This window comes from Euprymna scolopes, chromosome 20, assembly GCF_053919585.1.
Source record: "Euprymna scolopes isolate OS-2025 chromosome 20, ASM5391958v1, whole genome shotgun sequence".
Taxonomy (NCBI): Eukaryota; Metazoa; Mollusca; class Cephalopoda; order Sepiida; family Sepiolidae; genus Euprymna; species Euprymna scolopes.
This window is the reverse complement of record NC_136501.1, coordinates 86256210-86276896: the sequence shown is the minus strand read 5'-3', so window position 1 is coordinate 86276896 and position 20687 is coordinate 86256210.

Below are 20687 nucleotides of genomic sequence, written 5' to 3'. Positions count from 1 at the left end.
TGTCACGTTTCTGGTCTCTGCTCATCCTTAGACGGAGGGTGAAAATTTTGCTATCAATTTATCTGCCCTCCATCCCCATCTGTCGCCGGTCCCACAAAAAGTCTTCCATCACTCAAAACACACTGACTTATCTCATGACCTTTTGTTAGCAATGCAGGTGCTGCGTTATTAAGGAAAGGCAATGAGTTGGAAACTTGTCAGTCTTGACCCTTCAACCTCTGTGTACTCAACTTGACGCAAACAAGTTGTGTTCAACTCAGTACCATGTTAACCACATCATTGACATATTGACATTGATATATATTCACACTAGAAAATGGATTGAGCCTGGGTTAAATTTTTTTAATCAGAAAAAAGCTGATCGGCAATAAACCAACGCCACTGCCGAAAGAGATGGTAATGCCTAGTAAAATGGTCTTCTAGGACTAATCCAAAACCTTACTGAGATAGAAAGCCCTTTGTGAATTGAATTCTAGAAACAGAGTATGCAATGAATTCCCATCTAGTATGATAAGAAGAACAGAAAAAAGCCTTTGTTTATGTTAGTTTAATGTGAAGAATACCAGATTATTTGGAAACATATAAAAATAACCATGAATGGAATATGGTAGAGGACGCCTCAGGCGACACGCCATAAACTAATTTCTTCCAAAAGATGAAGGTAAGTCCTGAAAGGATAATTTCTAAATTAAACTATACATCATAAAAATAAACAAGAGACACAACAGTCTCCAGGTTTTTTTTACTCTAGAGAGAGAGAGAGAGAGAGAGAGAGAGAGAGAGAGAGAGAGAGAATGTGTAAGTGATAAATACAGCAATTAAAAAAAAGCATACAGTAAGATAGAAAAAGAGTGGTAGACAGAAATTTAATAAAAAAAAATAGGTCAGTTGGTGAGTTAATTGCAACAATTAAAACTAATTGCAACAATTAAAACTAATTGCAACAATTAAAATGGATTTTTTTTTCAACTATAACTCAATCTCGAAATCAATGAATATTTTAGTATTTATTTTGTGTGATTAAAACATATAGTGTTTCTGAATTTGTGAGATCAGAATTGATTATTCATATTATTTGGATTCTTTGTTATCATCTTGAGTGTTATATTCACAATGTTGGGATAACCTCTGATCTTCACTCTAACAGTAGTACATGATAGATTGACTTCAGATACTTCATTAAAGGAACACACTCGCATACCAATTGACAATATAATGGAGATGTTGACATTCTGTATAGAAACTACATACTTTGTGACAGGATCAGATACATATTGGCAGCAAGAAGGATTAGTGATGGGATTATCATTTAGTACTGGCCAATGTATATATGGAATACTTTAAGGAAATGGCATTAAGATCAACACTATTAAAGCCAACAATGTGGCTGCCGTATATGGATGACACATTCATACTCTGGCCTCACTAGGAAGATGTTCAAACATTAATGGACCTTATGAATTTTATCCATCAATCTTTACAGTCCACGATGGAAAAGGAACATAATAACAAATTATTGTCCATAGATACACTGAACCTTACAGATGCATATCTACAAATGGAAGTTGATGAAGATTCAAAAAATTTTCTCATTATTAACACCCACAAGGGATTATTTCAATTTAGTCACCTTCCGTTTGGGGTCAAATCAGCTCCAGCAATATTCCAACAAACTATGGATACAATGTTCACAGGATTGCCAAGAGTTTCTGCTTACATTCATGATATTATCATTACAGGCACATCCTGCTTTCTGCACCGTCTTACTTCCATGCTAGATCGAATTCAATAATATGGATTTCACTTAAGACCAGACAAATGCAAATTCTTTCCAACTTCTGTGAAATACTTTGGATTCATATTTGACAAAAATGGTCGAAAACCAGATCCAGACAATATTCAGGCGATAAAGTACATGGCAGCTCCCAAAGGACGTTGCAACACTATGATCCTTTCTGAGCCTTGTAAGTCATTATGGTTCTTTCTTACCCAAACTGCTCAAGCTATGGAGACATCTGAATAAAGATACCAAATGGAACTAGTCAAGCACATGCAAAGAATCATTTCAGAAAATCAAAACACTTCTTACATCTGATCTATTGCTGATCCACAACAATCCATCATTAGACATATGCTTCAGACTATAATAATATTTTTCCTGGTGGAAGCGAAAAAGCCAAGTCCTTAATAAGTATTTTTGATTCCAAGAAAGGAATTTCAGTTTATACAGCAAACCGCTTACAAAGATGGGCAACTATGCTTTTAGATTATGACTTTTCTATAAAGCACCAACTAGGCAGCAAAATTGGCAGATGTGTTATCCAGACTCATCTCTTCTTATCATAAAGTAGTGGAAGACACAGTCATTGCTGCTATATCTGTGGAAACTGAAGTTGTCTCTGCACTTGTTTCCACAGTGAGATCGCTATCTGTTTCTTCAGAGATGATCCAGGAGGCTACAGCTGCAGATTCATTATTACAGAAAGTTCATCAGTTTTTATCTCACAAGCTGACCAAAATCATGCACTGACCAGCAACTTCAACCATTTTATCAAAGATCTTTATCCGAGATCATTGAAACACTTCCTTTTGGAGAACGTGTTGTGTCCCATTCAAATTAAAAAACAGTTTTCAAATAATTCCATTATGGACGTCAAGGAATTAATCGGATGAAAGCCTTGGAACATGGCTATATCTATTGGCAAAACATGTACAGGCAATTAGAGGAACTTGTAAAAAATTGTGCCAAATGTCAACTGGTTGCGAAGTCTCTTTGGAAAACAACATTGCATGCATGGCCTACCCCAGAAATGCCTTGGTCACGACTACACATGGACTTTGCAGAACCAATTAATGGGCAACATTATTTAATATTGCTTCATGCTTACAGTAAGTGGCCAGAAGTCTTCCAAATAAACCATATTACATCAAATGAAACTGTAAAGAAACTACAAGAAATTTTCAGCAGATTGGGCATTCCTGAAATCTTAGTTTCTGATAATGATACTAAATTTACCTCAGCAGTAAACAAAACGGTGTTCAGTATCTCAGATCTCCACCTTTCCACTCACACTCAAATGGCCAAGCCAAATGCTTTTTCAACACATTTAAGAGAGCACTCTTGAAGTTAAAAGGGAAGAAACTACTCGAGAATCATAGAAATATTTCTAAGTAGCTACAGAGCTACCACAAATCCGAATTGCCCAAATGGAAAGTCTCCTGCTGAAGCACTGATGAACAGAAAATTACGTTTACCAATGGATGCTATTCATCCATCATCAAATAATCTTCTCAAGAGAAACAAGATGATGGAAAACCAGTTCAATCGTTATCATGGAGCAAGGTCAGGCAAATTCCTACCTAGACAACCAGTATTGGCAAAAGACTACCGAAATGGTAAATAAAAATGGATACAACGTCACATAGTACGTCGTTCTAATAATGTAATTTATGATGTGGATTTGCAATCATCTATTTGAATCAAATATACAAATCAACTGCATCATCACTCATATCTTCCAATGACACAATCATTCCATTAAATATTTTACTGAACACATTTGAATTACCTCGAAGTGTTCAAACAACATTTAGTAAACAAAGCAAGTCTGAGAAGAAAGGTCCAACCCGAAGGATGCAACAAAAGGGCAAACAAACTTCAACTCTACAAATAGACTCACATCAAATATACTACACACATCATATTTCAAAGGGGAGGTGTTATAGCGATTAAAAGGGAAAATAACTCTAATAAAGAAAGTAAGACTTATTGCCCTTTATAGTTCCTAAAAAAAGACTTGAGAGTGCTAGAGAGAAAAAAGCATGGGCATTCAGTATCGTCTGTAATTAATTTAATTGTTGCCACAAATAAATTTTATTTAACTCAAAATGAGCTTGTCTACTTATTATTTGTAATTCCATAATTCCATCAAAAATTCTCCAGACGCAACAGTTAGAAAGATCAATCTCTTGGACAAATAATATCTAAAAATTAGAAAAAAATGGTCAATTATTTGGTGTAGAAATTGCGTTTTATTTCAAGTTGCTTGTCTAGCTACACTGATAAGCTGTGAAACAGCGAAACAGTACTGTATGTGGATGACTATATATATATATATATATATATATATATATATATATATATAATTATAAAACTCAAATGACCATGTAACGATATATGTAACCCACTTTCCGGTTTATGACATCTGGTTGTGCATGTGCGCATAAACATTAACCCATAACAACGTAAACAAATAAACACAAATCGCTTCTTTTGCAGATTTTGACCTGCGTACTGAAATATTAACGTTATTATTTCGAAATTATTATTTAATATGGGAAGAGTAGGGTTTTAAATAACTTAAACGTAATACAGAAATGAACAATGTAAAAAAAAGCAGACAGTATTAATAATTGTTTATTTGGATGATTTAAACGCAAAAAAAAAGACAAAAGAACAATTGGGACGCTGAAATATTAACGTTATTATTTCGAAATTATTATTTAACATGGGAAGATTGGGTTTTAAAATAACTTAAACGTAATACAGAAATGAACGATGTAAAAAAAAAAAAAAAAGCAGATATATCAAAATTTGAATTTAACTATAATAAGTATTAGGGTATCTGTTCAGTGCACATTTACCTATAAGTATGGCCAACCACTTATAATTCAGTAACTGTAAATTTTTTTTTTTCAAAAATAATCAATTATAATAAACAGAACGACTCATAGAAATCTTTCTATATTCTTTTTTCATTTTAATATACTTTCATAGAAATGTTTCTGTTATGTCAAAAAAATCTATTTTCTTTACGTAACAAGTGTCATGCTCATACATGAATTCCATAGCTAATAAACATACTGACCCAACGGGTCACGGGTAGTCTAGTATATATATATATATATATATATATATATATATATATATATATATATATATATATAGGTTTGTGAAAATGTTCACTTTCGCATATATTTTTCTATCCTTTATGTATACCGATTTTTTTTAAATCATAAGTTCGAGGTTTCTTAAGGCATGACAACAGAGCATATTTTTATATTTTTTTTTTCACAAAGAAGTTACCACTTATCAAGGTCTGGAGACCACTCGAGGATAAGGTTAATGAGTGTACAATAGTCAATTGGAAAACATTGTAGTAATCGTTAGTAATGGAAATTTGGTAAATTGGATTACTTAAGGGAATGGCTCATCAAGAACTTGTTCACGTTGGACTTGAAGACGCCCATATTGTAGTTAGTTGGAAAGCAGGAAAACGGAACAGAGTTCCACAGGCGTGCAGTTCTAAGAAAGAAGCTTTGTTCATGTAATCTATGTTTAAATAATCTACGTTATATAATAAATAGAAAGTCCGTTTGATTAAGTTTGTTTTTTACACATACAGAAAACAAAATTGGTGCAAATGTTCATTTAAAACAATTGAACATGTCTCCCTCTGTTTTACATAGGGATTAATTATTCATATTATTCGGATTCTTTGGACTACTGTTCTCATCTTGAGTGTTATTTTCACAACGTTTTGCTCAGTGTAACCTCCCATCTTCTTCAGGTGTATCATGTCCAACTTGAGAATCTTTCTGTTGAACTTGGAAATTTGCAAACTAGAATTGTCTGCAACATCCGTTGTGCTGTGGATAAAGTACTTGGTAAAGTTCAGATGTAAGTTACATTCTTCTGGAAGTTGAAGGTTCAATCTTCAGTGGGGGCAACACTCAAAAGAAAATTGAAAATTACTTAGGACATGGCCAACAAAACAGGAGCATGCTAGCCCCCATAGATTAAATAAAGGGTCACATTCGAAATTCTGTGCCAATTCCCAAGTTCCACAGATAGATACATTGTAATCTACATTGCACTGTTGAGAGCCTATTACTGATTTTATAAAATTATTTTTATATGATGGTTTGAATTAAAATTTAAAATGCAAAAATTAAGTATCAGGGGTCAATTGTGCTCTAAACAGAAACATTAATGTTAAATGCACCCAAAACCTATAGTTGATTTTATATGCCGGGGCTTTCCGCTCATGCAATGATAAGAATTCTCAAATGCACTTGTATTGAATTTTAGGCTGTATAAGGATGTTAACTTTCTCAAAAGCAGATTGTTTCTTCTTTAATCGTTTTTTTTAATTATTGATTTTTTGATACTTATTGAAGGTATTCTGATACAAACCCTATCTAAGAACACTCCCAGACACATAAAGAATTAAAGTGCTTTTTATATATAAGTAGAAATCCGAGAATTAAAAAATATTATAGCATTTGTATTTTGTGTAATTAAAATGTATATATAAAAAAAATCTTAGAAACGAAGTAACTGACGTTGATTAACTCAGCTTTAGTACACTAACTAGGGGTATCCAATGTTAACCAATACTTGTTAAGCCGTGCTTTTAAATAAGCGAAATTTGTTCATTTCATTCATCATTTTCAATCCTCTCATAGCATTGTTTATCATCCAATAGACACTCTTACTATGACTTTTATCCTCTAGTAGCTTTTGGCCTTGCTAAGTGGTAACTCATTAGTATATAAAAAAGCCTGAATAATAAAGAAAGCTATTTTGCTATCTAATTTACATGCGTGTTTATGGTGTGTGCAAATTAGCTTGAAAGAGAGTATTAATAGAATGTTCAGTCATTAAAAACTATTAGAAAATGGTTGAATCAGTACACAGAGCAGATGAAAGAAATACATAGATAACTAAGAGAGAAATAAGTGATTTGTTTGGTTATTTTAACTATTGGGTCACCAATTATCAAAGCCAAGAATTATTCGAGGATAATGTTTGACGAGATAGAACGATTGTCAACCGAAAGATGAATAACAATGGTATGAACTGAGTTTGATTATTTATGGGGACGGTTTATGACAAGTATTTTAAGATGACCTTGTTGTAATCTGCATGGAAGCAGTCTCACTGCAATGTGTTTGGCAGACGGAATGTCCTTGCAAAGAAGCTCTATTCATAAAACAAAACTTCCCAGAACTAAATAATTTTGTGTGTAACGTGGAATAACATTTTTTAGGGTATTCAATTAAGTTTAATCCATCCTCCAAAACATCTACTTTAATTTTAGCAAAAAACAGAATTTCTAGTTTTCTAATAATCCATTTCATTTTTAACATTTATTCTCTTCCTGAAGCAAATGTTAATGACCTGACTAGTGTTGAATCACATCCTAAAATATGCCCTTCCTTAACTTCCTTATTGGAATCAAATACTTATCAAAAAACTAAAAAATAGACAATGTTGAAGTGATCCAATATCACGGTCAATGTCACTGAAGCATCAAGAATACCAGCCTCATATTTTCTCATATTGTCTCATTGTCTTGGCCAAAAGGTTTTCATAATGTCACCTGCATAGGAACCAAGAAGGCTGAACTGCTTGCCTGGCAATTTGTTGAACTCTGCCTTAGACCATACAAACCTCTCCCTTTCAAATTTCCCTTTGTGGACAGAATCCACTGATCTGATAATCATTAATGATCTGATAATTATTATTATCAATGATAATTATAATTATCAATGATTTGATAATTATACTTTCCCATGTGCATGATATCATAAAATACATAGACACCTCCAAAGGGCGTGGGCCTGATTTTAACCCTCCTACACTAATAAAGAAAGAACCATACAACAAATGAATCTTGCTTTCCTGACAGCTAGAAAATTGCCTCTGTGGTACCAGTATTCAAAAATTCTGGTGAAAGAATTGACTCACTCAATTATTGCCCCATTAGTCCCCTTCCTTCTCTTTGCTAAAATCATTGAGTCGTTAATCAAGCAAGTACTGGTCTACCACTTTGCAAATGCTAAACTCTTTTTCGATGTCTCCATTCAGTCTTGAGGCCCTGTTAATGGGGCATTAGAATACGCCGACTGCCCCCCTGGAGAGGGTAAAAGTCCCTCAATGGGGGTCCTGGATATGACCTTAAACTATATCCAGTGGTGAGGCTCCAGCTTGTGGGCTTTGGGGAGTGTGGAGCCACCCTTTAATTACCATTGCTCCCAGGTCCACTCTTACCCGGAGTGGTAGTACCTGTTAGGGTCCCAACTATAGGTTAAATAGAAACCGATGTGAAAACAACAAATATATTCTATTTAAAAAAATTTTTCTTCAAAATCTTTGGATTCGGCATTAAATAACCTGAAAAGGGTTGATATGCCATAATACAAAAACCAACCAACCAACCAACCAACCATTCAGTCTTGAAAGACAATGGATACCCCCTGTTAGGGTAGTTGTGCATGTAATTGTGAGGCAAGGGTTGTGCAATTTCCAACCACACCTCTCCTAAATCAGCATTACTTGAGTCCAGTGGCAAGAAGAGAAGTGTTAGATGACTGGAAACAAAACCAAGATGAGCGGAGAGCATAATTACCAAATGGTCACCCATTTTTGTACAGACCAGGCTCAACGTTGCTTAACTTTAGTGATCTAGCAGGAACCTTTATGTCAACGTAAAGCTGGATAAGCTTCTTTCAAACAGTATGAATTTAGAAAAGCTCATTCTATTGTGAATATCTTGAAGACCATCTCTGAACACATATACCATGCAGGGGAAGCTAGGGCAGTAGCTCTGGATACATCCAAAGCCTTTGAAAAAGGTCTGGCAGGAAGTGCTTCTTATGAAAATTAAATTCTATGGTATTACTGGACAAATGATAAATATAACCTTCCTAGGCAAGAGAAAATTCTAGTCTTCAATGGCTGTACATCCAAAAACATGTCATTTAATGCAGGTGTGCCCCAGGGGTCGATCATTGGACCATTATTGTTCCTGATATTCATAAACGACCTCCCAGATAAAAATGTGTCTGAGATGGGTATTTTTGCTGATGGCACCACTCTCTATAGCAGATATATGGTAAAAGCAAATGCTTACATAGCTAAAACCTTGTCTGAAATGTTAGAAAATGGCATCCAGTCTGTAATAGAGACATAAATAGTTGATAACATTTAATGCTACTAAGACAAAGCTCCTTTTCTTCAACAATTATAGAGAAACTTTCCAGCCACTGACTGCCATAGATAATAACACTCTCTCTCTCTGACAGTTCATCATTCAAACTAACATTTACAGTTAACATGAATTTTACATAGAAGACATTGCCAAGGTTGCTGCAAAGAAGGTGGGCTTCTTCTACCATGCTAGAAAAATACTCACATTTAACAGTCTCCTATATCTTTACAAATCCACCATTCGCTTATGCATGAAATATTGTTGATACATATGGGCTAGTGCATCAACCATTAGTCTCTCTCTATTAGACAGGGTCAAAAAAGAGTTTTCAATCTTTGAAATCGAGTGGATTATGTCCTTTTCTCCTCCCCTGCTACCTCTTTCTCACAAAAGAGACGTTGCGAGCCTATCTCTGCTCTATCATTATTTTTATGGCAGATTCTCGACTGAGCTTCACTTTATGCACCCCCTCCGTAAAACATTCATGGCAAACACTTGCATAGCAACAACCACTGTCCGCAATTTCTCTTACTCTTTATTTGCCCAAAACTAAATGAAAATTCCATGAGTAAAGCTTTTTTCCTAGAACTGCTCATCTGTGAAACACAATACTGCGGAGATGCTTCCCAGCTGACTATAACATAGTCGTTTTCAAGTCCAGCATAAATAAGTTCTAGTTGAGCAGTCCTCTTAAATAATTAATTTCTACCCAATTTTTACTATCATCGATCATTACGATATTGTCTCACCTGATACTCATTAACCTTTATCCTTGAGTGGCCTCCAGGTCTTGATAAGCCTAGACTCTATAGTAAAAAAAAAAAAAAAAACTACAAAGAAAGAGGAGAAATAATGCAAAAAAGACAAACCAAAACTTTTTGTTTCTCCTTTCTGGTGAATATCGAAAAAAATATGTTATTAAATTAGTACACAGTGGGTAGCAGTATTAGGATTTTCGCCTGTAAAAATAAGAATGCCTCCACCTTCCTTATATTAATGATTAATAAAAAATAAAATATAGATCAAGATTGAATATAAAAATTATTGAAATAATTTTAACAACACAGAATAATACTTGCCTTCTATTGGAAGATGTTTAATTACCAAAAGGCTAATATTGAAATGAACCGCACAGCTTCTTATGTGATGTTTTATGGGGTCGTATCTTTGGTATGTTTCCAAACGATGCTGCTAAGGAGGTTAATGACTGACTTCTTGTTGGAATGGACACTTTCATTCCTCATCATAAGTTTAAATCCAAACCTCCTTCTCGTTGCTGGTCTCCGTCTGTTTGTGCTGCTGGCATTGCTAATTGGTATTATATCATTCTGGACAATCTGATATGAGAGCGAGCAATGTCTGCAAGAGAGAAATTTCTGAGACTAAGTCTAGCTACTCTGAAAGGATCCGTAACTCTATCTCGTCTCAAAAGATTGGCTCTTGTAATTTTGGGAGAGTCTACAATAGTGTAGTTAATAGTTGCAAGTCTGTTATTTCTCCTCTGTTTAATAGTATCAAGGTCATTTCATCTTCTAAGGATAAGGCTGATCTCTTTGCTCATCTTTTGTTGGCAATTCTTCTATTGATGATTCTGGTGTTGTTCTTCCTGATTTTCCTTTGAAAAGACTATTGATGCTGTAATTATTACTCTAAAGATTGTTGCTTGGGTTCTTTCTGGTCTTGACCAGTCTATGGCTTCCAGTCCTGATTGTTGTTCTCAAACGTTGTGCTCCTAAACTTTCTTTGATTCTCTCGAAATTATTCAATCTCTGTTCATCAAAATCATGTTTCCCTTCTTGTATAGACCTTTGTTATGAAAAGGTGCAGCAAACTATTTATCATGGTATCCATTCGATGCACAGTTAGGGATTAATAAGGATTAGTATTTTAATGTAAAAATGAGCACAAATTTAATCATATTCAGCCATCATATTTGGCATAAAGTATTTATTCTAAGTCAACGGATCTTTTTCTCTTTTTAACAGGCTCAAAAGTCTTGTACACACACATATATACAGGGTGTCCACAAAGTCTGGCTGCATAATCTACAGGGTGTCCACAAAGTCTGGCTGCATAATCTACAGGGTGTCCACAAAGTCTGGCTGCATAATCTACAGGGTGTCCACAAAGTCTGGCTGCATAATCTACAGGGTGTCCACAAAGTCTGGCTGCATAATCTACAGGGTGCCCACAAAGTCTGGCTGCATAATCTACAGGGTGTCCACAAAGTCTGGCTGCATAATCTACAGGGTGCCCACAAAGTCTGGATACATAATCTAAAGGGTGTCCACAAAGTCTGACTACATTAAGTAACCAGACTTTGTGGACACTCTCTCTATATATATAAATTCGTATTCCTGTCTGTTTGTTCACAATTTGATTAATATATTCAAAAGGTCCATTGCTTTCCTATTTCATTTATTTCTATATATAGTATGATTCGTGCAAAATATACGATTAAGAGGTAACCTCATTTGCATATTACATTGAGGAAAATCGATTTTACTAAATAACTGTTTGTTAGTTACTGTTTATAGCGAGAGAATTGTTTTAAGTGTTCTATTTAAGATTGTTATTTAAAGTTGATTTATATTTATAATATATTTAATTTAATTTATTTTGAATTATTATTACTGACATCTATTTTTTAGAAACTGGTTTAGAATTATTTTCCTTGTTGCCTTATCTTTTATTATATGTCTCAAACGTCAGTTTGTGTGTTTGTATATGTGTTCATATATCCGCTAAAAATTTTGTCAGACGCATCAAACCAAGTCGAAACTGGTACCATTTGAAAGAGCAATCCCTCGGGCACATAATATCTGAGAATTAGAAAAAAGATTAATTCTGTAGTGGTCAACTGGGCCATTTTTTGTAAGGAGGGTTATTTTTTGCGACTCCATTTTTTTCAAGTCATGTACGCGTTTATGTTTAGAAACGTTATTTTTTCAGGGTCATGACGTCATAAGTCGTCATGGTATGGTTGGCAAAAGCGTTTGCCACTTACCTTTTTTCCCCTCTTTCGCGTTTCAGGTTCAAGCCTGCCTATGTGGCTAATTTTTTTTTCTTCTTTTTTGTGATTGCAACTCGTTGCTATTTTTATCGAAACAACAGTTGGTTTGATTCGGTTTTTTTTTTGGGGGGGGGGCGTCCAAATTGTCACTTACTTCTTCCGTTCTTTTCGGGGGGGGGGCTCAATATCCTTAGTATAGCAGCTTTGTCCAAACCGAATTTCATGTCCACCAGGGTAATGCCATTCTCCATGCTAGTATATATATATATTTCTCACCAACTATGGGTTAAATGTTGTGATATTCTATTTTGTTTATAATGGAATATTTGTATTTTATTCTGTCCTTTCTTTATTGCCATTGGCTGTAAAATGTATAGAGAAAGAAAAGGGGGTGTTAGTGATAGATACAATATAAATTAACAGTGGGAGGGAAAGGTGTGAAACAAGATACAATTAGAGAGGATGAGGGTGAGAACAAAGTTTTACTTTTGTAAATCGTCCAATTTTAGCACATCTTCTCCAATTGTTAGAAACTCTTAAAATGTCGGTGGATTTTAGTAACAGACAAGTGGCTTTCTTATTTCTTTTAATTTAAAATCTGCCACTTAATACGTGATAGTGTCTTGGGTTTCAAAGATGTTATTAGAGTAGCCATACGAAACATTGGACGATTTAAAAAGTTAAGGAGATGCTACTATTTTATGTCAGCTATATATCTTCTATAATTATAAAACAAAAGTTGAGTTAATAAACGTTTGTTTCCCTAAAGTTATTTTCTGATATATTGTAATCACTCAAAATACATGCTAAAATATTTATCAGTTCTAAGATTGGGTTATTCCAGTTTAATTATCCTAATTAAATGTAACTAGACTTGACCGACTGTTAACAGTGCCGCTTCCTCTATATACACCTGAAAAGTTTGAATGCAAAACGCAATAAATACAATTTATATAAATTAAGACCTTAAATAATAAAAAAGGCGAATATATTAAATTATAGATCTCGGTTATAAGCTGATTTTAACTGAAGCCAAAAACAAATTTATACCAGTATTGTATTATGTAAAATATGATTTTTAGGTGTGCTCGTATATCAAAATGCAATACTTTTTTTTATTGATAACTTCATAATTGTGAAAATAGCATTTATTGCGTTTTCCATTTGAGCTTTTGATATATTCTAATACAAGCATTTACCAATGAAAACAAAGTTACAATTAAGAAAAATGATATACACAAAAACATTAATTCTTTGAAAACTCAACAAGGCTTGCTTTAAATTCCATCCATGAGAATGTATATAACAAAGAGCGTGTAAGTTGAGAGGAACATCTTGCATACCATATAGTGCTCCCTTTTTTTTTTTTTTTTCTTCCTTTGAAGATTGTAATGCTGGGTATGGGGCAGTCAATCCAGCTGCCAACATTGCCCCGCTTTTTATTGAAACCAACCGAGAGCTCTTTTTAGTATCCTCGCTGTTCCCTATAGTGCACATGTATGCAAGCGCATGTGTTGATTAATGTCTTCATAAACGGCCAGATCAAACAGTCTGTGACAAGGATGGAGTAACCCTTGGGAGAAACTTCATGCAAATCTTCCACATCTTTAGTTCCTCACAAATAATTGTGTTTACAGTTCTTACACTAACATCAAACTGCACACTTATTGTCTCTATAGAAACACGGCAGTCCTTATCCATGAAATTCTTTATTTGGCCAATCAATTCTGATGTTCTGACTTCCTTACTCCTCCCACGCCTTTCATTATCCCTCACAGACTCCCTGTCTTCCTAGAATATCTTAATCCATTCAAAATCTGTTCCTCGATTCATGCAAGATGATTCAAAAGTAGTCTGAAGCATTTTATATGTTTCTGCGGCATTTTTTTCCAAGTTTAAAACAGAATTTTATTGCATTGTTCTTATATTCTTCTAAAGTGTCCTCACGTCCAGATTGTATTTTTGAAATTCATCAGCTATGACAATCAGGCTTTAGTAGAGTGTATTCCAATTCCTGCTGTTCATTTGAACCTGAAATCATAAAAATTGGTCAGTCATCTCATAAGATGTATAGCAATAACATAATTTTCAAGTGTCTACAATAAAGTTGTGGGCGTTTGTATAACATGGGAGGAGGGGATCGTGTATATATTTATGATTTTCTATTATCGTCTAGTATATGATTGTATACGAATGTATAGATGCGTGTATATATTTGTATCTATAACGGTCTAGCATTGTGATTGTCTAATCTAGAGTTCGTTGTGAGTGTATGTACATTTAAATACAGTTCATGATGGAACAATAATATACATAAATACCTTTTCAACACAAAGGACGAATAACACAACATCTGACCAATCAGGAACATATCTGGTTCATCTTTGGTCTTGTATGATGGGAAGCTGTAAAGAAGATTCATCCTAAGAACGACAGAACCCCAGGTTTTATTTTTGGCAACTTTCTATTCCAGAGTGTTTTTTTCCTTTTGGTAAGTTGGAGCATTGATTGTGACTATCACCATTTCTGACACCCTCTACTCGAAGCCATCACGCTCTATCGACTGTCTCTGTTAATGTGACTAACTCTAACTCCTTCAAACTTTAAACACTAATTTCCATGTATCTCAGCTAGACCATTTCCCCCTCTAAATGACAGCATTAGTATACATCACTAAGTTGTCATCTAAATTGTTATGATAACGTTTTAAGGTTAACATTCCTAAATTAAGGTAAATAAATATTATTCTTAAATTTTGATTGTTCTAAAATATATTTTAGCTAACAAAACATTTTAGCTTGAATGATCATAATAATCATCGATCAGCCACTTTTCAGCGTTATCAGGTCAATATCTAACAATACCTATTGTTAATATTTTACAAACATTAAAGATATCTGAATTTTCATGAAGGGTTTCTGTTCCTTTCAGTTTAAATATCTTGCAAAGTTTATTAAACATGGGAAGCATTATTTTGCAGGGAAGGGGGAGGGTCATCCTGTATTACCAACCTTTTTATAAAAGTATAGAAAAAATTTAGGTGCTAATGTATTAAAGCAAGTACCAATTTGAAAGATGAATTTTGGACTCTAAAAATGGTTTGAAATGCAATGCCTGCATTTTTTTCTTCATATATACTAATTTGAATTAATTTTTAAGAATACAATTTTTCGATTGTGTAGGTTTTCTCATCAAAAATTCATCTTTCAAATTGGTACTGCTCTAATACATTATCCCGATAATTTTAAACCAGAATTTTCTGTAAAACTAAAAATGAATTTTAAGAGTGTTTTGAAAATATTGAGAAACGCTTAAATTTTTATGAATGAATTTGGAATAGATTAAATTTAATCTAAAAAAAAAAACAAAAAAAAACAATGAACATTAAAAGTATTAAAAATTGTCATTAAATGGGAATGTGTGAAATACCCTTTTTGTCTAAACTGACCAAAATATCAGGTGTATGAATTTGTGTTTGGTTTAAAAATATCTTCAAGTAGGTCAATCTGTAGCTTCCTGAGACAACCGGATTTTCGTCATCGTCTCAGTCTTAAATTATAAGTACCATGGTTTCCTCTGACAGGATTTGAATGATTTCGTACGACTGACCAGTAATAAAATAATTTAAAAAAAGATTTGGCTTTAGAAAAAATCCTTTTATAGATAAAAAAAAAAGTTGTATATTTTAATATTCTTAATAGTAGTTTTATTTTAAGCCAGTTGTATCCAATATGATCCTCCTCACCTAATGCCACTTCAGTAAAATTCACAATCCAGCCATATTTGGTACAAATAAACTTCAATCTATGCCTAACTTGTTCACATAGTTTCAGACGCAAATATTTAATAGTCTTTGTTTTATCTTTGTTCAATGATAAGCATGCTCAAATGCAACATGCAAAAGTATCAATAACTCTCACACAACTGGGTATATTTTATGGAGAACTAGGTGGTTGCACAGTGTTACTTGATTACTTCCATCTACTCGCAATTGGTACTGTTGATTCCCATGTGTCTCTAAAATCCTCCCCTTCTTTGTACAGTGACGCGTATAGTTATCATCCTAGTTTTGAATGTGGACAAAGTCTTGGACTTGGAGTTCTCAGAGTTTAGAGCTATGAGGTACATTCGCTGACTGTGTCTTGTTACTGATCAATTATCTGGGGTATCGTTGGTGAATATGACTCTTTGATACTTTGCTTGTGGCTTCTGTTCTGGACTCCTCAAGTTTATGACATACCTTTTTCAGGTGTCCCATCACTCCGCAAAAGTGGTATTTGAGTTCAGCTGCTGGACAATCCTTTCAACTCATAATCCCCGCTAGGGTGTGACGTCTTTTGCATCTGCTACAATGTTTGGTATATTGTGGGGTTGAAGGGGCCTTGTTCTCCTCATTGTGCTGTTCTTGGTTTGGCCTTTTTTACACCAGATAGTGCAAGAGGAGGGTGTGTGGTATCATTAAAATAGAGAATTGACATGTTTGGCAGACTAATCGTGAAAACTTTTGCTCCAATGTAGCAAGCAAAGCTACCTCTGCCACTACTGTCCTTTGGTGTTCTGTGTTTCTAAGTTCAGCTATCATCTGGCAACCATGTTTTATGAATAGTCCAAGTGTTGTCGGCAAATTTTTCGTTTGGACATTGAATTCGAAATTAACAAAATGTGGCTTGGCCACTCAGTCTTGATAAGAAATGTGTTATTGATTCATTCTTGTTGTGGAGTGGAATTTCTGTTGGTGGACTTCTTTGTGTAATCCTTTCACTGTCACTAGTCATATCTGACATAGTAAGTACTCCTCTGTGCCAGAGTTAAGCTTCTTTGGCCTTGCCAATTCAAAGAGTAGCTTGTTTGTTTCCGGTGTACATGTCTCCTGTTGTTCATTCCAGATTGTAACTGTGTCTTCCAATCAGTATACATCTTCCTATCGAATCCATGTGTCCAAAACGTCCATTCTCTATCAGTGGTATCTAATCTTATCAAAAGCTGGTCTGCTTTTTTCATCAATAACATGTTGGTACATGTTAGGACGACTTCAAACCATCTCTTTTCTTAGCTCAATGTTTTCTTTCTGAAGCTCAATAAGTTGCTTTAATAGATGCACACTTTCTTGCTCCATCAGGTCTGGTGGTGAATACATTCAATGTCTACTGTAGTGTTTACAAATGTCCATGCTTACAATGTTATCCTGTTCGAAGAATCATGTAAAGTGAGAAAATGTGTTCTTCCGTCAGTCGCTAAGATTCACATAAAAAGCAAATGACTGCCCTCATCTGTCCTCTACATATAGCTATCAGGGGAGATCACCTCTGGTTACTTCTAGTTTTGTAGAAGATAACTCCATGGGTACTTCCTGTTATTGGGAGCAGATGACTCTTTTACCTATTCACTTTCCTTGTGTAGTGATGATGTAAAGAGACTAAGTGAGAAAAAGTCATGAAAGAAACAGTAGCTGCACATAGGAATGAATTTGGAACTGTCTGACTTGGAGGCAATAGATGCGCTTGGTTACGTAAAGTAGGTGCTTTTGATAGTCCAAAAAAGCTCAGTAGAGGAAATGACATTTTCTGTTTAAGAGAGATGTCCTAATCAATGAAGATGTTGTGCTCACATCTCATGTCAGAGAACATTTGGATTTATGCCAGTTTGCTAGCAATTGAGGTAGCATTAGAAAGGTATGTGACAGTGTTGTAGTGACATTTTGTATTCAAGAGAGATTCTTTTTGGATGTCGTTTGAGTATGTTTAGGTTGTCATTAAAAACATTAGTTAAGCATTTTTTTGTGCTTTGTTCAAGCGGTAATACCTCTATTTAATTAAATTGGAACGAATATTGCCACTTCTACTACTATAATGTCACAACTTTTTGTTACTACTATGATGTAACAATTTTTGTTATCACTACAATGTAACAACATTTGTTACTATTACAATGTAACAACTTTTGTTACTATTACAACTTAACAACTTTTGTTACTATTACAATATAACAACTTTTGTTACTATTACAATACAACAACGTTCGTTACTATTATAATGTAACAACTTTTGTTACTATTACAATTTAACAACGTTCGTTACTATTATAATGTAACAACTTTTGTTACTATTACAATATAACAACTTTTGTTACTATTACAATATAACAACTTTCGTTACTATTACAATGTAACAGCTTTTGTTACTATAACAATAAACAACTTTCGTTACTATTACAATGTAACAACTTTTGTTACTATTAAAATATAACAACTTTCGTTAATATTACAATATAACAACTTTCGTTATTATTACAATGTAACAACTTTTGTTACTATTACAATATTACAACTTTTGTTACTATTACAATGTAACAACTTCTTTTCCTACTACAATATAACAACTTTCGTTATTATTACAATGTAACAACTTTTGTTTCTATTAAAATTTAACAACTTTTGTTACTACTACAATTTAACAACTTTCGTTATTATTACAATGTAACAACTTTTGTTACTATAACAATAAACAACTTTTGTTACTACTACAATATAACAACTTTCGTTATTATTACAATGTAACAACTTTTGTTACTATTACAATAGAACGACTTTTGTTACTATTACAATATAACAACTTTCGTTACTACTACAATATAACAACTTTCGTTACTATTACAATGTAACAACTTTTGTTACTATTACAATGTAACAACTTTTGTTATTATTACAATATGACAACTTTCGTACCTATTATAATGTAACAGTTTTTGTTATTATTACAACGTAACAACTTCTGTTATTATTACAATGTAACTGCTTTTGTTACTATTACAATATAACAACTTTTCTTACTATTACAATGTAACAACTTTTGTTACTATTAAAATTTAACAACTTTTGTTACTATTACAATATAACAAATTTTCTTACTATTACAATGTAACAACTTTTGTTACTATTACAATTTAACAACTTTTGTTACTATCACAATATAAAAACTTTAGTTACTATTACAATGTAACAACTTTTGTTACTATTACAATGTAACAACATTTGTTACTATTACAATATAACAACTTTCGTTACTATTATAATGTAACAACTTTTGTTACTATTACAATTTAACAACTTTTGTTACTATTACAATATAAAAACTTTCGTTACTATTACAATGTAACAGCTTTTGTTACTATAACAATAAACAACTTTTGTTACTACTACAATATAACAACTTTTGTTATTATTACAATGTAACAACTTTCGTTACTATTACAATGTAACAACTTTTGTTACTATTAAAATATAACAACTTTCGTTACTATTACAATATAACAACTTTCGTTATTATTACAATGTAACAACTTTTGTTACTATTACAATATAACAACTTTCGTTATTATTACAATGTAACAACTTTTGTTACTATTACAATGTAACAACTTTCGTTACTACTACTACAATATAACAACTTTCGTTACTATTACAATGTAACAACCTTTGTTACAATGTAACAACTTTCGTTATTATTACAATATGTAACTTTCGTAACTATTATAATGTAACAGCTTTTGTTATTATTACAACATAACAACTTTTGTTATTATTACAATGTAACAGCTTTTGTTACTATTACAATATAACAACTTTTCTTACTATTACAATGTAACAACATTTGTTACTATTACAATTTAACAACTTTTGTTACTATTACAATATAACAACGTTCGTTACTATTATAATGTAACAACTTTTGTTACTATTACAATTTAACAACTTTTGTTACTATTACAATGTAACAACATTTTTACTATTGCAATATAAAAACTTTTGTTACTATTACAATGTAACAACTTTTGTTACTATTAGAATGTAACAACTTTTGTTACTATTACAATGTAACAACTTTTGTTATTATTACAATACTAGTATTTCAGCCCGGCGTTGCCCGGGTGTTTGGATGTGTATGTTGAGCAAAAAAAATAAAATGGTAGTAGGAAGGCAGGCTCGAACCCGTACAGCAAAGGAGGAAAAGAACGGGGTAAAACCTAACGTTTATGCTGTTATGACCATCGCCAAACCGGAAGCGACATTTTTAAAAATTAAGGTTAGACAATCTAAAGGAGAGGATAACTTTAAAAAATATTGGCGAAAAAAGTGATCCCCCCCCCTGTAGAAAAGTGCCTAGTTGGAGGGGAAGATATTAATGTTTTTAGCCAATATTTCGATATTTGTCGTATGAAAGATGGACCTTTAAAACGATACTGATCTTGGTAAAATCCATCGCCTCTATTGAAAGTTTAAGGCAGACATGCAAACAGACATACATACATACATTTATATATTGGTAACTAAAAGTTTTCGACCCAAACTGATGAAAAAGCTTGCCCTATCTCTGAATACCCTTTATGTAAAATTTCAAATATTTAGACCAGAAATTGTCTGAGTAATTTGGAAGAGACCACAGAGGTCAATTTTTTTAAAACTTTGACCCCTATTATGACCTCTTAACATTTATTGTTTTGGGCTCTAATCAAGTTATTAAGTTAGATCCATGTCCAAGGAACCTATATCTAAAATTTCAAGTGCGTAGACCCAAAATTGTCGGAGGAGTTTGGTAGAGTTCTCAAAAGTCAAATCGTTGAACCCCTTAATCGCCAAATTTCTGGCCAAAAACCGATCACATCGATTTTCCCGAATCTCA